The 19,342-nt window shown below is 34.3% G+C and overlaps 1 non-coding gene across 1 annotated transcript; it reads left to right on the top strand.

Moving 5' to 3' along the window:
* Positions 1 to 4,321: 4,321 nt before the first annotated feature.
* LOC115935734 (U2 spliceosomal RNA) lies at positions 4,322 to 4,511 on the top strand. Its single transcript, XR_004071346.1, has one exon. It is a non-coding gene; the product is annotated as a U2 spliceosomal RNA (small nuclear RNA).
* Positions 4,512 to 19,342: the final 14,831 nt, after the last annotated feature.

A 19,342-nucleotide genomic window follows, 5' to 3' on the forward strand; every position in this document is an offset into this window, starting at 1 on the left:
ATGTATTATATGCCCATTAACATAGATTTATAATTTTAAAAATATTTTTGATTATTTTGATTTCTATGTTTCAAAATTGTAATAATACATGTCATGATAAATGTCTATGTATTTACCTTTATCAAAGAGTCTTATATTTTTGTAGGGCTTTGTGTTGCTGTCTACTGTACTTTCATTTTATTTTGAAAAAAATCCCTTTAGTATTCCTGCAGAACAGGTCTAGGGATAACAAACTGCCTTTGCTTTTGTTTACTTGGGAGTCTTAATTTCTCCATTTTTAAAGAATGGTTTTGCCAGATACAATATTCTTGGTTGATAGTATATTTTTTTCTTTTAGCACTTTGAATATGTCATTCTATTTCATTCTAGCATTCGAAGTTTCTGCTGCAAAAAAACACTGATAATATAATGAATGTTTCCTATGTGATGGACTACTTTCCTCCTGTTGCTTTCAAGATTCTCTGTACTTGACTTCAGACAGTTTTATTCTATAGTGTGTCTCAGTGTGATTCTCTTTGAATTTATCCTAGTTAATATTTTCTGAGCTTCTTGAACTGTATGTCCATTTCTTTTCTGAGATTTGGGAAGTTTGGGGTCATTATTTCTTCATATAACCTCTTCTTTCCTCTTTCTCTTCTCCTTCTGGGATTCTCACAATGCATATGTTACTCCATGTGATAATGTCTCTTAAGTCTATTGTCTTTTCTTCATTTTTTTTTCTTTTGTTCCCCTGACACAATGATTTCAAATGAAGTTTCTAGTTTTGCTAATTTTTTCTTCTGCCTGAAGAAGCCTGCTGTTAACCCTCTCTATGAATTTTTTAGTTCACTTACTGTATTTTTTTCAGCTCCAGAGTTTCTGTTTGGTTCTATGTTACAATTTCTGTCTCTTTGTTGATATTCTCATTTTGTTCATGTGTCATTTTTCTGATTTTATACAGTTGCCTATGTTCTCTTTTAGCTCATTGAACATCTTTTTGAACAATTATTTTAAATTATTTGTCAAGAAGCTCATAGATCTATCTTTCTACATGGTTCATTTATGGCATTTTATTTTTTTCCTCTGGTTGGGTCACATTTTTGTATGTCTTTTATGCCTTGCAGTCTTTTGCTAGGATTTTGGAATTCGGAAAAACAAACATCTTCCATTGTTAGTATATCAGCTGCCTGTATTACTCAGGGTTCTCTAGAGAGACAGAACTAATGGAATATATATATATATATATATATATATATATATATATATATATATATACACACACAAAATATATATATATTATATATATATCTACACAGACACACACACACATACATGTAGGAATTTATTAAGTATTAACTCACATGATCACAAGGTCCCACAATAGGCCACCTACAGGCTGAGGAACAGGTAGAGCCAGTCTGAGTTCCAAAACTGAAGAATTTGGAGTCCAATGTTCGAGGGCAAGAGGCATCCAGCATGAGAGAAAGATGTAGGCTGGGAGGCTAGGCCAATCTCTGTTTTCACATTTTTTTGCATGCTTATATTCTAGTCACTCTAGCAGCTAATTAGATTGTGCCCACCCAGATTAAGGATGGGTCTGCCTTTCGCAGCCCACTAACTCAAATGTTAATCTCCTTTGGCAACATCCTCACTGACACATCCAGGATCAATACTTTGTATCTTTCAATTCAATCAAGTTAACCATTATATTTCCTAAAGAGGAAGAGTTTTACCAATCAGCAGAGCAAGAGTTTCTAGGACTTCTCAAACCCTTTTTATTCTCTTGCTTCCCCTAGCCTATGCCTTTGGAGCCATAGGTCTAATGTTCTTTGTTCTTACCTCTGTTTTTAGTGGCTTTCAAAGTCTGATGCTGGACCCATGAACACTCCAAGTTAGATAAGATAGAAATCAGTTGTTTTGGCAGTTCCCAGATGGTCTGGAATGTTGGAACTGGGCCACTCTTTTGTTTCCATTCCAAGAGAGAAGCCTAAATATGAGGGTTTTCTTGCAATTGCTCCACTCTATCTTCATAAAGGGAGGGTCATAAATACATGCGCCAAAGGCTACCATATATATGTATATATATATGTATATATATATATATATATATATATATATATGTTGCCCTTTCACTTGAATTGCTTCTTTATTTTACTATGACCTGGGTGATTCTCAACTGTTCTCCAGAGTTCTCACAAAGATATTTTGGTCTGTATATTATTGCTAACTCTGTGTCCCTGTGGCAGAAGGAGGTCCTGTAGCTTGCTAGTCTTCTATCTTGCTGACATCACTTCAGAACTAGAATTTTGAACATCATTCACCAAGAACAAAGCAGGCAGTTATCTGGTCCTGTTTAGGCTACTCTAGTGAAATTTTATCTAGAGCATTACATTTATTTTGAGACAGTATATATTAAGACCTACAGAAAATAACTAGACCATGTTTAAAGTAGAGAATGCAGAATTATAAAAGGGCTAAAAATTATACGATGTAAAAGCAGAGAAAAAGAGCTTGGAACATCAATAGAAATCAGAAAGTAATGGCTTATGTGATAAGATTTGATCATCTTCATCTTTGAACCTTAGTAACTAGTGCATACCAGGGGCTCGACAAGTATTATTCTAAAAAATCATAATATTATGGATTAGTAATGTATAATATTACCTCCAACCAGTTGAAATAATGTGTTTGTTCCATTGTCACAAATTAGAATTTGTGTATGTGTGTGTAGGTCAATATAGCTACCTGATTTTATATCTTAGGATACTAAGAAAGCAGAGAGGGTGAGCATGTTGCCTGTATTCACTTAGCAAATAAAAAGAATTTAGAATTTGTTTTGAAACTAATTTCATGCTGCTAAATAGACCTAAGCACATCTTCCTGATGTTTTTAATTTATTAAAAAAATATAAAATTTGTTCCACATGTGGTATTGAGAAGCTGAGAAACTAGGATGTAATAAAGGCTATTTATATCACAGAATAAGACAAAAACTACAAATCAGTGCTTTTTCATTTTAAAGATCCTGAACTAGCACACCAGTAAATATATGCCTTAGAAATGACAGAAACATGGAAAATGTTTTCTTACATTTAAAACTGCTGGTATTCTAATCAGGTATTTGATGGGGAAAAAGTCTATTAAATGTTTTCTATGGAGCTGTTCGATTTTTCTATTGAGAATCTAGATAAACCATATTGAAGACTGGTCCTAGTTGTTAATAATATCTAATTTTTATATTATAAATTGCAATGACAATTATGTTTACCACTAATTGAGGTCCCATTATACTTTAGGTACTCAGTCAGTCAATTTACATGTGCTATTATTTTCTTGTATATTTATTTTCATGTATTTATTTATTTTATTTGCTCAACAAATATTTTTCAAGGCCAAATAGCTGAGAAAGGTTTTATATGCACACAGTGCTTACCGTTGGTGAAGAAAATATTAAAAAGTTATAAGAAATCTTCTCAGTACCCCTAGTAACCAGGTGCTAGTGTACCCATCTTAACAAATGAGAAAAATAAAACCAAGTAATTTGAACAAGTTTATTATTAATTAGTGGTATAATTTATATTCAAATTCAAATATATATATCTCTTTCAAGTTACACTCTTTCCAATTTATAAACTATTTTTGAAAATGTTTATTATGACCTTCAAAAAGCTACCAATGTTTCTAATAAAGGGAAGATATTTACAGTAATTTGAAGTGCCAGATTAAAATATTTCAGAGTGATTCACTGATGTAAAGACAATGATGATTTTAAAATAAAAGTATGAATAAAGTTTGGACTTAATAATTAAATACTGTAGCTCTTTCTACAGAGAATATTTGAACATTTTGAAACATACATCTGAATATCAAATATTAACCTCATGAATATCATTGATTTGTCCTTATTTTTGTCAACTTACATACTTTGTTTTTATTCTGAAAAATATAGTCTTCTTCCATATAATGCAAAAAAGTCATCCACCTTGTGGATGACTATTTGTGGTTAGGAAGAAGTAGGATTTGAACTATATCTTTCTCAAGTCAAGTATAGCAATATGGGAAATGCTTTTCTTTAATGAACACGAATATGCACCAGATTAGCATTACACTATTTGTAGTTACATACTTGGTCATAAGAAAATGAATAACCTTGGGTTAGTTATTTGCACATTAGGCTTTTCATACTTTATTTGCAGAAAGAGAGAATTGGATTAGATCATTTGTTTTCAATTGATTTCCTAGAAGTATTTATTATGATGCCTAAAATATGAACTCAATATTTTGAAAAATCCTTTATTTACTATATATGAAAAGATAATACGTTTATTAGGAGATGATTTATGATTGTTTCTCAGCCTTTTGGCTAAGATCAAGCGTACATCTATTCTTTCCAGTTTAATACTTGATATGTCCTCTATTTGAGGATGCAATATTAAATGAATTTTTGGAACTCAGAGATGGAATAGGAGCTTGCTCAATCCACTTCACATATTGACCTGGCCTATCAGTATTCTCAGAAATGGTACCCCCAAGAGGAATTTTAAAAAATACATTATTGACTTACTTTTCTTTTAAACATAACAAAGTACTGCATAATATTAAATTAGACCTTTTGATCTGAAATGTAACTATTAGTTACTACAGTCTAGCTAAATGGAAAGAATCAATATTTTACTTGGCTTACCGTGGGTAAGTCTCCTTTCTTTGGTCATTTGTTATACTAAGGTATTTCAAAGATGAGTTGAGATATCTTGGAGACCATTAAATCCCAGGTAGGAATCCATCACAAATAATGACTGTTAAACTTCTTTTGAATTTTTGAAATCCTATGAGCCCTTCTCCTTTCTCATTTGAGCACTGAAATAAGAATTTTACATTGTTTTCCTGACTATGAAAGAAATACAATCCTAGGACTCTTCTGGTAACAGTTAAATTAAGCCAACATTATTTATTTTGTGTGCGTGGTTTTTTTTTGCATTACAGAAAGCCAAGTAAACAACAAATGCTTTTTTGAGGTCTTTTTCTTTCAGTTGCTACCCTAATCAGAAATTTTCATTTTCTCTTTCACTATTATAGTGGATAGTGAACACTTTAATATTGCTCAAGACTACTTTTCTATGAATATACAGTAATTATTGTCCCATTGATTGTGAGCTCTGGAGAAGGTAAAAAAAGTTTATTTTAGTGTCAAAAAGAAGATTAGAATGAGAATGGTTACTTTTTATAAGGCAAAATAATGAAAAGAATACCAATGGCTGCTGGAAAGTTACTTTTTAAAATAAATTGTTTAATATTAATGAATTATTTTATAGCGATTTGCTATTTTTGCTCTTGTGGAAAAGTCATGACTTCTGAATTTATGATGAATTTTTATTATTAGTCTTCTACAAATTCCTCACATTTTATGAATTCCCGATAATACAATACTATTAATTCCAGATAATAGAATAGAAACACATACTATTTTATACACACACACACACACACACACACACATATAGTTATATTTCACCTAATTTCAATAACAGTTTGCCTCAATAAATGCTTTACAATGTCCAGTGATCTAATTTAATGATCACGGCAATTTTATTCATGTTTGTAGTGGAAAGTCTGGAGGCTTAAGTGACTTCAACAAGGTAAACTTAATTAATAGAAGATTTGCTCTTATAACTTAAATATACTATTTACAAATTCAATCCAGACTCATTAATTTACTGATTAATCTATTCCATGACTATTTTATGAGACATGTGTAGCAGTAAGGACCCACAGAGTTTCTCCTTCATGAGAATATACATTGGAGGGTAGGAACAAGACAATAGCCAAGTGAACAAACAAACCAGGAGTTTCCAAAGTGGTATGAAGTAGTATAAAATAAAAGAGTCGAGTAACAACATGGAGACTGAGGGGCTCAGGTGGGAAGGTTGACAAGTTTATAGACACACTTGTCAAGGATGATGGCTTTACGGAAATAATATTTTAATTTAGAAATAAAGAATGAGAAGGAGAAAGCAATCTTTAGTGCTGAGTGAAGCTATTCTATGCAGAATAAATAGGAAGGTAAACATTTCTGAAGTAGGAAACAGTTGAACCAGTGCAATTTACAGGAAGAGTTTGGTTCTATAAGAAAGAGATAGAAAGAAAGCTGAATTCTAATAAATAATGGATAGGGCAGAGAGAGAAAAGGTTGGAAAGACATTTAGGAGGCAGATCATGCAGTCTTGTGAGTAGTTGGATATAGGGGAAGAGTTTAATGGAATCTACAATAGTGCTGGGATGGACCCTGCAATTTTAATCAGTGTTTTGGAATGGACTCAGATCCCTTATGACTAGGAATGAAAACTCTAATGATCTATCTTCCAACTATGTAAAATTGTAGGTGTTTCTCTCATTTTTATTACAATCAGATTCAACTAGATTATAAAAAAAATAGTACAAGAGATAGGCTGAATTGATTTGAATGAACATGTGAGTGTGTGTGTGTGTTTGAATCCTTATTATCTTATCCCTCTAGGAGAAGGCAAATTACTTTAATCACTTTTTAATAAAATTTATAGAAAAATATGTTATGTCTCTACATAGCAGCAAGTGTCATGGCTTTTATTAAAAAAAAACACACTTCTTATATTTAAATATTTTTTCTTTCCTAAATTTAGGGATTAAAATCAGAAACAGTACACTAAGACAACTCAAGCATTTTATGAACTAAATATATATTCCTCATATATTTTGCCTATAGAAGCAAGATCATGAAAGATGATACACAGTGCTCAGTCAAGCTGATGAATTTCACTATGAGAGTAGTCAGACTACTTGAATTCAGAACTCATTTATACTTTTAAAAAATAAATACTCCAACTATTTTGTGTATGTCAGTCATATCTATAAATACTTATATTATATATTAAAACTGAATTTTAAAAATATCTCTGTTAATTTATTTGGGGAGTAACAATAATAAGCCCATAATATATTAACATAAATAACATTTTTATTTTAAAAATGTATGTTTTCCAAGCCAAAACAACATTTCAGAGAAGAATGGCATTGTTTATATATTTTCAAATCTTTTTAATATCTTTTTAAATAGAATTTTCACATCTATTTCTATATTCGATCTATCGTCATATATTGTGTGGTTGCCGTATGTGAAAGAAATCACACAAATAAATAGTTGAATAAGAGAGTAATATTTTAATAGTCTTTTAGATAACTGTGGATATTCGTTTTTGGCGTGACACCAAAACCAAGTTGTAGTTTCTTAAAGGTTAGTTGCAGTGTGGAATCTGAAACTGTCTTAATAAACTTTTCTTATTCTGTCTCATTAAAATCCAGTGGTTTATCTTAAACTTTAAATGTGTCTTTACCCATGAATTAGGCTATACTATTATGCACTGGTTATTTGGAAAATAATGGTTGACTGAGTTTTGCAGATCCCTCAAGTGTTGACACATTTCTTTATATGATATTTTAAAAACAATGTTAATGGTATCTCCTGTCTTATCAGAAAAGTCATTACAAATTAGGAAACTGTCAGGCACTGAGTTTTACACACCATTACTTTTGCTCTGTCAGTGAAAATAAGAACAAGTAAAAAAGGCAAATAACATCTTAGTATTATTAATAAAACAGTTTTGACATTGCAGATCCCCTGAAAGTGTCTCAAAGATCCCCATGGGTCTGCAGAGCACATTTTGATAAGTGCTGCTCTGTGACACAGGCCGAGATAAGCTTAGATTTTATTTTTAGAGCATTTTGAAGCTTTTGAAAAATTTTAAGCAGAGGAGTAATATGATCTTGTTTAAGACTTAAAAATAACCATTTTGGCTACTAAGTGGAAAAGGATATTTTTGGGAGTAAGAAGGGAAATAGGAGAGAGATAAATTAGAAGGAATCATAAGTAATATAAGAAAAGAGTTAATGATGGCTTCGAGTAGAATGGTAACAGTGGAAATGGAGGAAAAATGACAGAAAGTTTTGAAGATAGAACCATGGTCTTGCCAAAAGATTAAATCTGAGATACATTAAGCTATGGTGACAGTTACTTATAGAAGAGGCTTAGGAGAGGCATAAAATGTTTTGAAGAACAACAAAAGTTCTTTTTTATATAGTATTAATTTTAAAAATACTTCATTAATGGTGTTGAGGGGAAAATAGTATATATTAATTATAAAAATATTTAATTAACTGTGTTGAGGGGAACATAGTATCTTCTAAATATTACCCTTGTGTCCTGCAACCTTACTAAACACTCTGTATTAGTGTTAGTAGCTTTTTAACGGATTTGAAGGAATTTCTATATTCCAAATAATGCTTGAAGATACAGTTATATTTCATCTTTTTTACTATGAATATCTTTTTATTTCTTGCCTTATCTCATTTGCAAGGGGAAGCCATCTCTTTGTATTTTTTGGCTTTTTTACTGATGCAGAATATTTGTACATACTTATCGGGTTCATGTGACATTGTTTATTTATAGACTGTGTAACAATGAAGTCAGGGTATTTGGGTTGTCCATCACCTTGACTATTTATTATTTCTATATTTGTGGAACATTTCAAGTGCTCTCTCATAGCTATTTTGAAATACACAATTCATTGTTGTTGACTATACTCACTCTGCTATCAAACATTAGAATTTATTTTCTATCTAACGTATGTTTGTACTCATTAACCCATTACCACCCACTCTTTACAGACACTCTCCTCACTAATCCACATATCTTTCTTAGCCTCTGGTATGTATCAGTCTACTTTCTACCTCCATGAGAACAACTAATTAAGCTCCCACACATAAGTGAGACCATATAGTATTTGTCTTTCTGTGCCTGTCTTATTTCACTTAACACAATGACCACCAGCTCCATCCATGTCGCTGCAAATGACATAATGTCATTCCTTTTATGGCTGAATAGTATGCCACTATGTGTATATATAACACATTTTCTTTATCCATTTATCTATTGATGAACATGGGTTGATTCCATCTCTTGGCTATTGTGAATAGTCCTGCAATAAAGAGAGATATGTAGGCATTTCTTTGATATACTAATTCATTTTCCTTTGGATAAATACCCAGTAGTAGGATTGCTAGACTGTATGGTAACTCTATTTTTATTTTTTGAGAATTATCCATATGTTTTCCATAGTGGCAGAACTAATTTACATGCCCACCAATAGTGTATGAGAGCCCCCTTTTCTCTGTATCCTCACCAGCCATCTGATATTTTGCCTTCTTAATAATAGCTCTTTTAACTGGAGTCAGATGATATTTCATTGTGGTTTTGATTTGGATTTCTCTGATGATTAGTTATACTGAATATTTTTTATATACCTGTTGGCCTCTTATATGTCTTCTTTTGAGGAATGTATATTTATGTTCTTTCCCTACTTTTTAACGGGATTATTATTATTATTACTATTGAGATGTCTGAGTTACTTGTATATTCTGGATATTAGTTCCTTGTCAGACGAATAGTTTGCAATCATTTCCTTGCATTAAAGAGGTTGTCTCTTCACCTTGTTGATTGTCATTTTTGCTGTGCAGTTTTCTAGCTTAATATAATCCCATTTGCCTATTTTTGTTTTTGTTCCCTGTACTTTTGAGGTCTTAACCATAAAATCTTTGCCTAGACCATTGTCTTGGAGTGTTTATATCATTTTCTTCTTTTATAGTTTCAGGTCTTATATTTAAGTCTTTGATCCATCTTCAGTTGATTGTTGCATATGGTAAGAAATAGGGGTCCGGTTTCATTCTTCTGCATATGGATATCCAGTTTTCCAAGCATTATTTATTGAAGAAGGTATTATTTCCCCAACGCATGTTCTTGACACCTTTGTCAAAAATCAGTTGGCAGTAAATATGTGGATTTATTTCTGGATTGTCTATTCTGTTCCATTGGTCTATATGATTGTTTTTATACCAATATCCTGATGTTTTGTTTACTATAGCCTTGTACTATATTTTGAAGACAGGTAGTTTAATGCCTCCAGCTTTGTTCTTTTTGCTCTGGATTGCTTTGGCTATTTGGGGTCTTTTTGGATTCCATACAAATTTTAGGATTGTTTGTTCTATTTCTGTGAAAATATATGTTGGTATTTTGATAATATTTGCATTGACTCTGTAGATCACTTTGAGCAGTACAGTCAATTTAGTGATATTAATTCTTTCAGTCTGTGAGTATGGGATGTCTTTTTATTTGTTTGTCTCCTCTTTAATTTCTTTTATCAATGTTTTATAGGTTTTTTTTTTTGCAGAGTTCTTTAACCTGGCTGGCTAAATTTATTCCTAGCAATAAAATATTTTTAATCTATTATAAATGAGCTAGCCTTCTTATTTCTTTCTCACTTAATTCATTATGGGTGTTTATAAATAAACACTACTAATTTTCATGTTTATTTTATCCTGTAATTCACTGAATTTATTTATCAGATCTAAGAGCTTTTTGGTGGAGTCTTTATGTTCTCCTAGATATAAGAGAATATCAACTGCAAAGAGAGATAACTTGACTTCCTCTTTTTGAATTTAGATTGCTTTTATTTCCTTCTCTTGGCTGATTGCTCTAGGTAGGACCTCCAGAGGATTCTTACGTTGAATAGGATTGGTGAAAGTAGAAATCCTTGTCCTATTTCAATTATTAGAGGGAAGGCTTTCAGCTTTTCCCCATTCAGCATTATGTTAACTGTGGGTTTGTCATATATGGCCTTTATTACACTGAGATATGTTCCTTCAATGCCTAGTTTGTTGAGAATTTTTATCTTAAAGAAATTATGAATTTTGTAAGTGCTTTTTCTACATCTATTGCAATGATCATATGGTTTTTGTCCTTCATACCATTGATATGACGTGTCACATTTATTGATCTGTATATGTTGAACCACCCTTGCATTCCTAGGAGGAATCCAACTTGATCATGGTGTATCAACTTTTTGATATACTGTGGAATTCAGTTTGCTAGTATATTGTTGAGAATTATTGCATCAAAGTTCATCAGGTGTTTTGGCCTGTTTTCTTTCTTTCTTGTGTTTTTAGCTAGTGTTTGGTGTCAAAGTATGTTGGACTCATAGAATGAGCTAGTGAGAATGTTGCCCTGTTTAGTTTTTTGGAGTATTTTTGAGGAGAATTTTTTCTTAGTTATTTGAAAGATAGAATTTAACAGAGAAGCCATCCAGTCCTGAACTTTTTTTTGTGGATAATTTTTTATTACTGATTCAATATAATTACTTGTTATTGGTCTGTTTAGGTTTCCTATTTCTTCCTGATTCAATCTTGGTAGGTGGTATGTGTCTAGGAATTTATTTCCAGTGGGTTTTCCAGTTCGTTACTGTATAGTCGTTTATAGTAATCTCTGACTGCCTTTTTTTTTTTTTTGAGATGGAGTCTCGCTCTGTCACCCAGGCTGAGTGCAGTGGCACAATCTCGGCTCACTGCAACCTCTGCCTCCTGGGTTCAAGTGGATTCTCCTGCCTCAGCCTCCCAAGTAGCTGCAACTACAGGTGTGTGCCACCACACCCGGCTAATTTTTTGTATTGTTAGTAGAGATGGGTTTTCACCATGTTAGCCAGGATGGTCTTTATTTCCTCACCTCGTGATCTGCTCGATTCTGCCTCACAAAGTCCTGGGATTACAAGCGTGAGCCACCGCACCCAGCCAGCCTTTTGTGTTTCTCTGTTACCTTTGTAATGTCTCCTTTTTCATTTCTGATTATGATTATTTGTGTCTACTCTCTTTTTTCTTTGTTATTCTAGTTAGCATTTTATTGACTTTATGTTTTCAAAAAAGCTACTTTTCATTTTGTTGATATTTTGTATATTTTTTTCTATTTCATTTAGTTCTCTGATCTTTGTTATTTCTTACTTTCTACTAATTTTTGGATTGATCTGTTCTCGCTTTTCTGGTTTCTTGAGGTGAATTTTTATATTGCTATTTGGAATATTTCTACCTTTTTGAGGTAAGCATTTGTTGCTTTTCTTTTAGAGACATTGGTTTTTTTTTTTTAATCCCATAGGTTTTATGTTTTGTTTAGATTTTCAGTTCTTTCCAGAAATTTTTTGATTTCCTGCTTAATTTCTGTCTTGACCCAGTGATCATTTGGGACTATGCTATTTAATATCCATGATTGTGTACAATTTCCCAAGTTTCTCTTGTTATCGGTTTTTAGTTTTATTCCATTGTGGTCTGAGAAGATACTTGATATGATTTTGATTTCTTTCCAATTTGTTGAGAATTGTTCTGTGTCTTAACCTGTGGTCTATCCTGGAGAATTCTCAAGTGCTAATTAGAAAAATGTGTATTACGTAGCTGTTAAATTAAATATTCTGTAAATATCTCTTAGGTCCGTTTGATCTAATGTCCAATTTAAATCCAATATTTCTTTGTTAATTTTCTGACTAGATGATCTGTCTAATGCTGAGACTGAAGTGTTGACATCTGCAACTATTACCGTCTTGAAGTCTATCTCCCCTTTAACATTTAATACTGTTAGCTTTATATATCTAGGTGTGCTCCAGTGCTGGGAACACATGTGTTTAGAATGGTTACATCCTCTTGCTGAATTGATCCATTTATCATTAAATAAAGGCCTTCCTTGCCTCTTTTTATAGTTTTTGACTTAAAGTTTGTTTTATCTAAGAAAAGTATAGCTACTCTGACTCGCTTTTGGTTTTTGTTTGTATGGAATATCTTTTTACATCCCTTTACTTTCAGTCTGTATGTGTCTTTATAGGTGAGGTGAGTTTCTTGCAGGCATCATATAGTTAGGTCAAGTTTTCTTATCCATTCAGCCACTCTGTATCTTTCAAGTAGAAAGGCTAATCTGTTACTTTTCAGATTATCATTGATATGTGAGGGCTTATTCCTATTATTTTATTAGGAATTGATTTCTGACATTAAAATAATTAATATCATTATTTTAATTGACTTCTGGTTGTTTTGTATATTTTCTGTTCCTTTTTCTCTCTCTTATTATTTATTATTGTGGCTCAGTGGTTTCCTGTATTGGTAAATTTGATTCCTTTCTCTCCCTTATCTGTGTGTTTGCTTTACTAGTGGATTTTACACATTCATGTATTTTCATAATTGTAGCTATCATCATTTGCTTCCAGGTGTAGGACTCCCTTGAAGACTTTTAGTAGGGCTGGCCTACTGGTGATAATTTTTTCCCACTTTTGCTTGTCTGGTAAAAACTTCATTTTTTGTTCATTTATAAAAGATTACATTACTGGGTATATTATTATTTATGGCAGTTTGTTTCTTTCAGCACTTTGAATATATGATCCTATGTTTCTACTAAACTATAAGGCTTTTGCTGAGAAGTCCACTCTTAGTATCACGGGGGTTCTCTCATAAGTGACTAGTTACTTTTATTTTGCTATTTATAGAATGTTTTATTTGTCTTTGACTTTTGATCGTTAGACTATAATGTGCCATGTAGAAGACCTTTTTGAATTGTATCTGTTTAGAAATCTCTAAGCTTCCTGTATGTGGATGTCTAAATCTTTTGTTAGACTTTGGAAGTTTCCAGCTTTATTTTATTAAGTAGGAATTTTTAAATCTTCTTTTATTTTGTCTTCACACTCTGGGACACCAAAAAATTTGAAAATTTGGTAATTTTATGATGTTCCATATGTTGTATAGGCTTTGTTTATTCTTTTAAATTATTTTTTCTTTATTTTTGTTTGGCTGGATTATTTCAAAAGACCTGTCTTCAGTTCCTGAATTTATTTTTCCTGCTTGATCTAGTCTATTGTTAGAGCCTTTAAATGTATTTTGTATTTCATTTAATAAATTCTTTAGTTACAGAATTTTTTGGGGGGAGGGTTCTATCTCTTTGGTAAATTTCTCATTTATATCCCAAATTGTTCTGATTCATTTATATTCTTTTTTCTGTATTCTCTTGTACCTCACCAAGCTTCTTTAATATCATTATTTTAAGTTCCTTTCCTGGGACCTTATAAATCTCTTTTTCATTAGAATCTGTTGCTGGAGAATTATTGTGTTCCTTTAGAGGTGTCATATTGTCTTGCTTTTTTACATTTCTTGTGTCATGTTGATAGTGTGCATCTGGTGTAACAGTTGCTTCTTCCATTTTTTTTTTTAATTTGTTATAGTGGAGGAAAACTTTTCCTGAAGATGTATCTATGCTATTCGTTTGAAAGAGTACTTTGGCTTTGATTCGGGGCACATGAAGTAATTTAATCTCTGCATTATTTCTTCAGCTCTAAACAGTGTCAATGGTGTCTTTGGCTTTCTTGGTGGTGTAGGGTGTTGTTGTAGTGGAGGCTGTGGTAAAGTTTTGATGGAGACAGGGACTAGATCTACATAGACTGTATCTTTGGATCCCAGTGGTGGCAGTAGTAGGCTAAGCATGCCTGTCCCCAGGGAGGTGTGTGCTGGCACCAGTGTTATTGGTTCTAGGTGGGCTGATTCTTGGTCTTCCAGGCAGCTTGCTCAGGTGCCAGTACTAGCAGTGGTGCACCTGGTGGGTGGGCACATTTTCAGGCCAATGGGAAGCAAGCATAGTATGAGTGATGGCAGTAGCAATGGCAGGACAACCCTCTGGCTCTCAAGTGGTCCATGCTGGTGTTTGTGGTAGCTTAATAGGTTGAGTAGGCCAGTATCCAGGCCCACCAGTGACACATGAGGGTGTGTACCAGATGTGGTGGTAGTGGCAAGTTGGGTGGGCCCAAATTCAGTCCCCCAGGAAGAGTGCCAAGGTAAAACTGTGGCAGACTCAACTGGGTAGTTCCCAGGCCCCCCAGATGCCATGCTTGGGCCCTGACTGGGGGCAATGCTGGGCTGGGTTGACCTTTCCTCTGGCCCCCTGATGGTGGATACAGGTGCTGGCTGTGGCAGGCAGGAGCAGGATGATCTCCCAGGCCTCCAGGGGAATGTTCTGGTAGAGGCAGCAACAGCTGTATTGCAGCCCTGCTACTGAGGAGGGTGGGACTGCTTTTAGCAGCAACAGTCATATTTAAGTGGCTGGGTAGCATGCACTTCATTCACGTTTTGGCCTGGTGGTGGCAGCCCACAGCAGCAGTGTCTGTAGGCAGGGGACTTTGTCCTTGGGGCATGTGAAAATGCATGACTGCCTCACTGTAGGCAGTGGAGTAATTGCCAGTGATTTGTACTTCAGCCCTGGCAGCAGCAGCTACCTTTGGTGGTGACTGGACATGGGGATTGTCAGTGGGGCTGCATGGATATGAAGATGCAGGAGCTGTGGGGCCCCCAGGCAGGATGTAGTATGGTGGGGACTGGGATCTCAATATGGCACCTGCTATGGCTGCTTAGGATTAGGGGTGTGTGGGACCCTTTCTGGAACAATGCTGTCTTTTAGTCTCCAGGCAGCTTCCTTTGTTAGTCTTGGGCCTGTGATGGTCTAGGGGCTCTCCTGTGGCTAGGGTTGAACAAATCTGCATTAGTCATGTGGGCTTCTGGGATTCTCCTACTTACCATTTTCCTTCATTGAGTCTCCAGACTCCCAGCTGATCCTGGCAAAGCAGGGTGCCTCACTTACCTCTCCTTCCCTGCCTTAGGTGTTCTCTGTCACTTCTCTGTTGGATTCCAATTTTCTCTCTTAGATGATCTGTTTGAAATGTGATTATTTACTTGCTATTTTGGCTCTTCTCTGTGGAGAAAGTGAGTACCAGGTGCCTGTAATCAGCCACTTGAAGTTCCTCTTTAGGTAAAGCCGTCTTACCTGAAATTTTTTATGTTAAAACGTTTTTAACTCAATTCACTTTTTAAAATAGTTATCATGAAAAATGTAGTTACAATGCAGTTTGTATCTTTCAAGAATTTTATGCGTTTTTATCTAGGATGTTGGATTTATGGGCCTAGCACTGTTCGTACTATTCCTTGATTATCTATTAAATGCCCATAGGATCTATAGTGATGCCTGCTCCTTTATTTCTTACATCTGTAATATATTTTCATTCAGTTTTTCCTTTGTCAGGCTGGCTAAGAATGTATCATGTTTTCTGATCTTTACAATGAACCAGGTTTTGGTTTCACTAATTTTTAAATTGTTTTTCTGTTCTTAATTATACCAATTTCTACTTTTTTCTTTATTTCCTTCCTTCTCCTTGCTTTGGGTTTAATTTGATCCTTTTTTCTTTTTTCTGGCTTCTTAATACTGGAGTTTCTGTTATTCATGTGACGTATTTCATCTTTTCTGTATAAACTTTATATTTCCCTTAGCAGCATCCTACTAATTTTTATATACTGTGCTTTCATTTTTATTTAATATAAATATTTTCTAATTTCCCTTAATATATTCTTTTAGACCGATGGACTATTTAGAAATATGTTGCCTACATGTATACATATGTAACAAACCTGAACATTGTGCACATGTACCCTAAAACTTAAAGTATAATAATAAAAAAAAGAAATATGTTGCCTAGTTTATAAATATTATTCATTTGCTAGGGCTTCCATAACAGTTTGGGTGGCTTAAAAAAATGGAAGTTTATTTCTTATAGTTCCGGAGGTTACAAGTCCAAGATAAAGGTGTCAGCAGGTTTCGTTTCTTCTGTGGCTTCTCCCGTTTGTTTGCAGATAACTGGCTTCTTTCTGTGTTCTTGCATGATCTTTTTTGTACGCATATGCATGCCTGGTGTCTCTGTCTGTCTTAATATTCTCTTCTCATAAGGACATCAATCAGATTGAATTGGACCCACCCTAATGACCTCATTTTAACTTCATTCCCTCCATAAAGACTCTATCTCCAAATATAGTCACATTCTGATGTATTGGCGGTTGAGACTTCAACACATGAATTTTTAGAATACACTATTCAACTCATAACACAAATATTTGGTGATTTTAAATATATATTTCTGTTATTGATTTTTTAGGTAAATTCTGCAGTGTGAGTTGTATGTTTGTATGATTTTAATTCTTTTAATTTTGGTAAAATATACTTTATCCCCAGAATATTCTCTTTCTTAGTGAATGTTCCATGTGCACTTGAAATAAATGTCTATCCTGCTATTGTTAGGTGGAGTGCTCTATAAATGTTTTTCTTTTGTTTGTTTGTTTGTTTGTTTTTTTCTTTGAGTCTTGCTCTGTTGCCTAGGCTGGAATGCAGTGGCATGATCTCGGCTCACTGCCACCTCTGCCTCCTGGGTTTAAGTGATTCTCCTGCATTAGACAGCTGAGTAGCTGGGATTGCAGGTGTGCGCCACCATGCCGAGCTAATTTTTGAATTTTTAGTAGAGACGGGGTTTCACCATGTTGGCCAGACTGGTCTCAAATTCCTGATTTCAGGTGATCTGCCTGCCTTGGCATCCCAAAGTGCTGGGATTACAGGCATGAGCCACTGCACCAGCCAAATGTTAATTAGGCCAAGTTGGTTGATAGTGGTATTCAGCTTTTCTATAGCCTTGGTGATTTTCTGACCACTTGCGCTATCACTTACTGAGTGAAAAGTGTAAAAGTGTCTGACTATAATTGTAGAGTTGTCTATTTCTTTTTACAGTTCTATCAGATTTTGTATCTTATATTTAGAAGCTCTCTTGACAGGTGCATATACATTTAAGATTGTTATATCTTCTTGGAAAGTTAACCTTTTGCTATTACATAATGTTTTCCTTTATCCCTGGTGATATCCCTTGTTTTAAAGTCTCTGATATTGATATAGCTACTCCTGTTGGGTATGGTTTTTTTTTGCTGTTGCTGTTGCCATGGTTACATTCAGTGCATCACAAGTGTTCAATTTCTCTGTGTTATTTTATGTTTAGAATGGGGGCTAGTTTGCCAGAGGATTATTTTTAATAACTACTCCACTTTTAGCTCTAGGTCTTCCTTTTGTGGACATGCCTCCGAGACTGTCTTTCCTTGCTCTCAGATAGCCTGCTGTTACATGTCATTCATTCAGTGCTAGCTTGCCTGGTGGTGAGAGTGGGAAGAGAATGTTCTCTGCTCTTCTCTTTTCAGTTTGCGTCAGTCTGAGGCATCCATTGTTTCCCCAGGTGTAGGGTATAGGGTATTCTCATTTGTCCTCTCCTGCTCACTATAGTGGTAGACTTCCAATGGTCTGGTTTCAGGGTAAATGTATGCTCCACTGCAAGGGTAAAAATATATATTTTTTCCCTTTTTCCTTCCCTTAGCTTCAGTTGGTCTTCACAGTGTCCAAAGGGCAACAAGGTTTTCTGCTCTTTCCAGGTGGTTGAAGGCTTTTGCTTTTTTAGAGAGATAGAGAACATGGATCTGGGCAGAGGTTTTTGCCTTTGTTGTAGTGACTGATGCTCTCTTCCCCAAGCCTGTATTATGAGGAACATTTTCTCAGAACTCTTGTCCTGTCCTTGTTCTTTCTTGTGAGTATCTAGTGATGTATGTAGAGAAGAGCTGTGAGCGAGTGTGAATATTTCTTGTGTCTGCAACTACTAGGGCTTCTATATTTTTATGCTAGCCACTTCAGCAATGTGTTAAAAAAATTAGGTAAAATGCTACCCAATTTTATGGTGTCCAGCATCATCTGTCACTGGTGAACAAGTGCTCACATTATGTCTCTCCTTTGATACATCTGTATTTCTTTAGATTTGGGGTTAGTTAGTTAACTTTTAACCTCAACTCTCTGAGGAGCTTAAGAAAAGCTCTGAACTTACATTCTTTGCCATTATTTTGTTTTATAGAAAGGAGTGATAATTTTTCCAGTTTTCTTCTTAAGCTGATGCCAAACATCTCAAGATCTACTCTTAAAAATTCAAAATGGGCCAGGCGCGGTAGCTCACGCCTGTAATCCCAGCACTTTGGGAGGCTGAGGTGGGCAGATCACCTGAGGTCAGGAGTTCGAGACCAGCCTGGCTAACATGGTGAAACCCCAACTCTACTAAAAATGAAAAATTTAGCCGGGTGTGGTGGCAGGCATCTGTAATCTCAGCTACTCGGGAGACTGAGGCGGGAGAATCTCTTGAACCAGGGAGGCAGAGGTTGCAGTGAGCTGAGATCACGCCATTGCACTCCAGCCTGGGGGACAAGAGCGAGACTTCATCTCAAAAAAAAAAAAAAAATTCAAAATGGAAAGTTCTATTGAATCTATTTTAGATTTGAAACTATCCTATCCTACTTTGAGTCTACAAATATGCCTGAACTACTAAATATAGCTTTGGATTTTAATAGGTTCTTTATGACATCAAGATGCTTTAAGATGTTTCTTTGATATAAAACTTTTAGGAAAATAGTCAAACATACTTTTTATTAAACTCCAATCTTTAGTGTTGTTTTCAAAGATAGCCATCACAGAAATTTGTTACAAGTATTCTATTTTTAATTTTTAGAATGCCAAGATAAATTAGCCTCCTTTTTGTACATACTTTCTTCCTTTAAATGGTTCCAGAAAATATTGACTTCCTTTGACATAA

Source organism: Gorilla gorilla, chromosome 7 (assembly GCF_029281585.2).
Source record: "Gorilla gorilla gorilla isolate KB3781 chromosome 7, NHGRI_mGorGor1-v2.1_pri, whole genome shotgun sequence".
NCBI classification, from domain to species: Eukaryota; Metazoa; Chordata; class Mammalia; order Primates; family Hominidae; genus Gorilla; species Gorilla gorilla.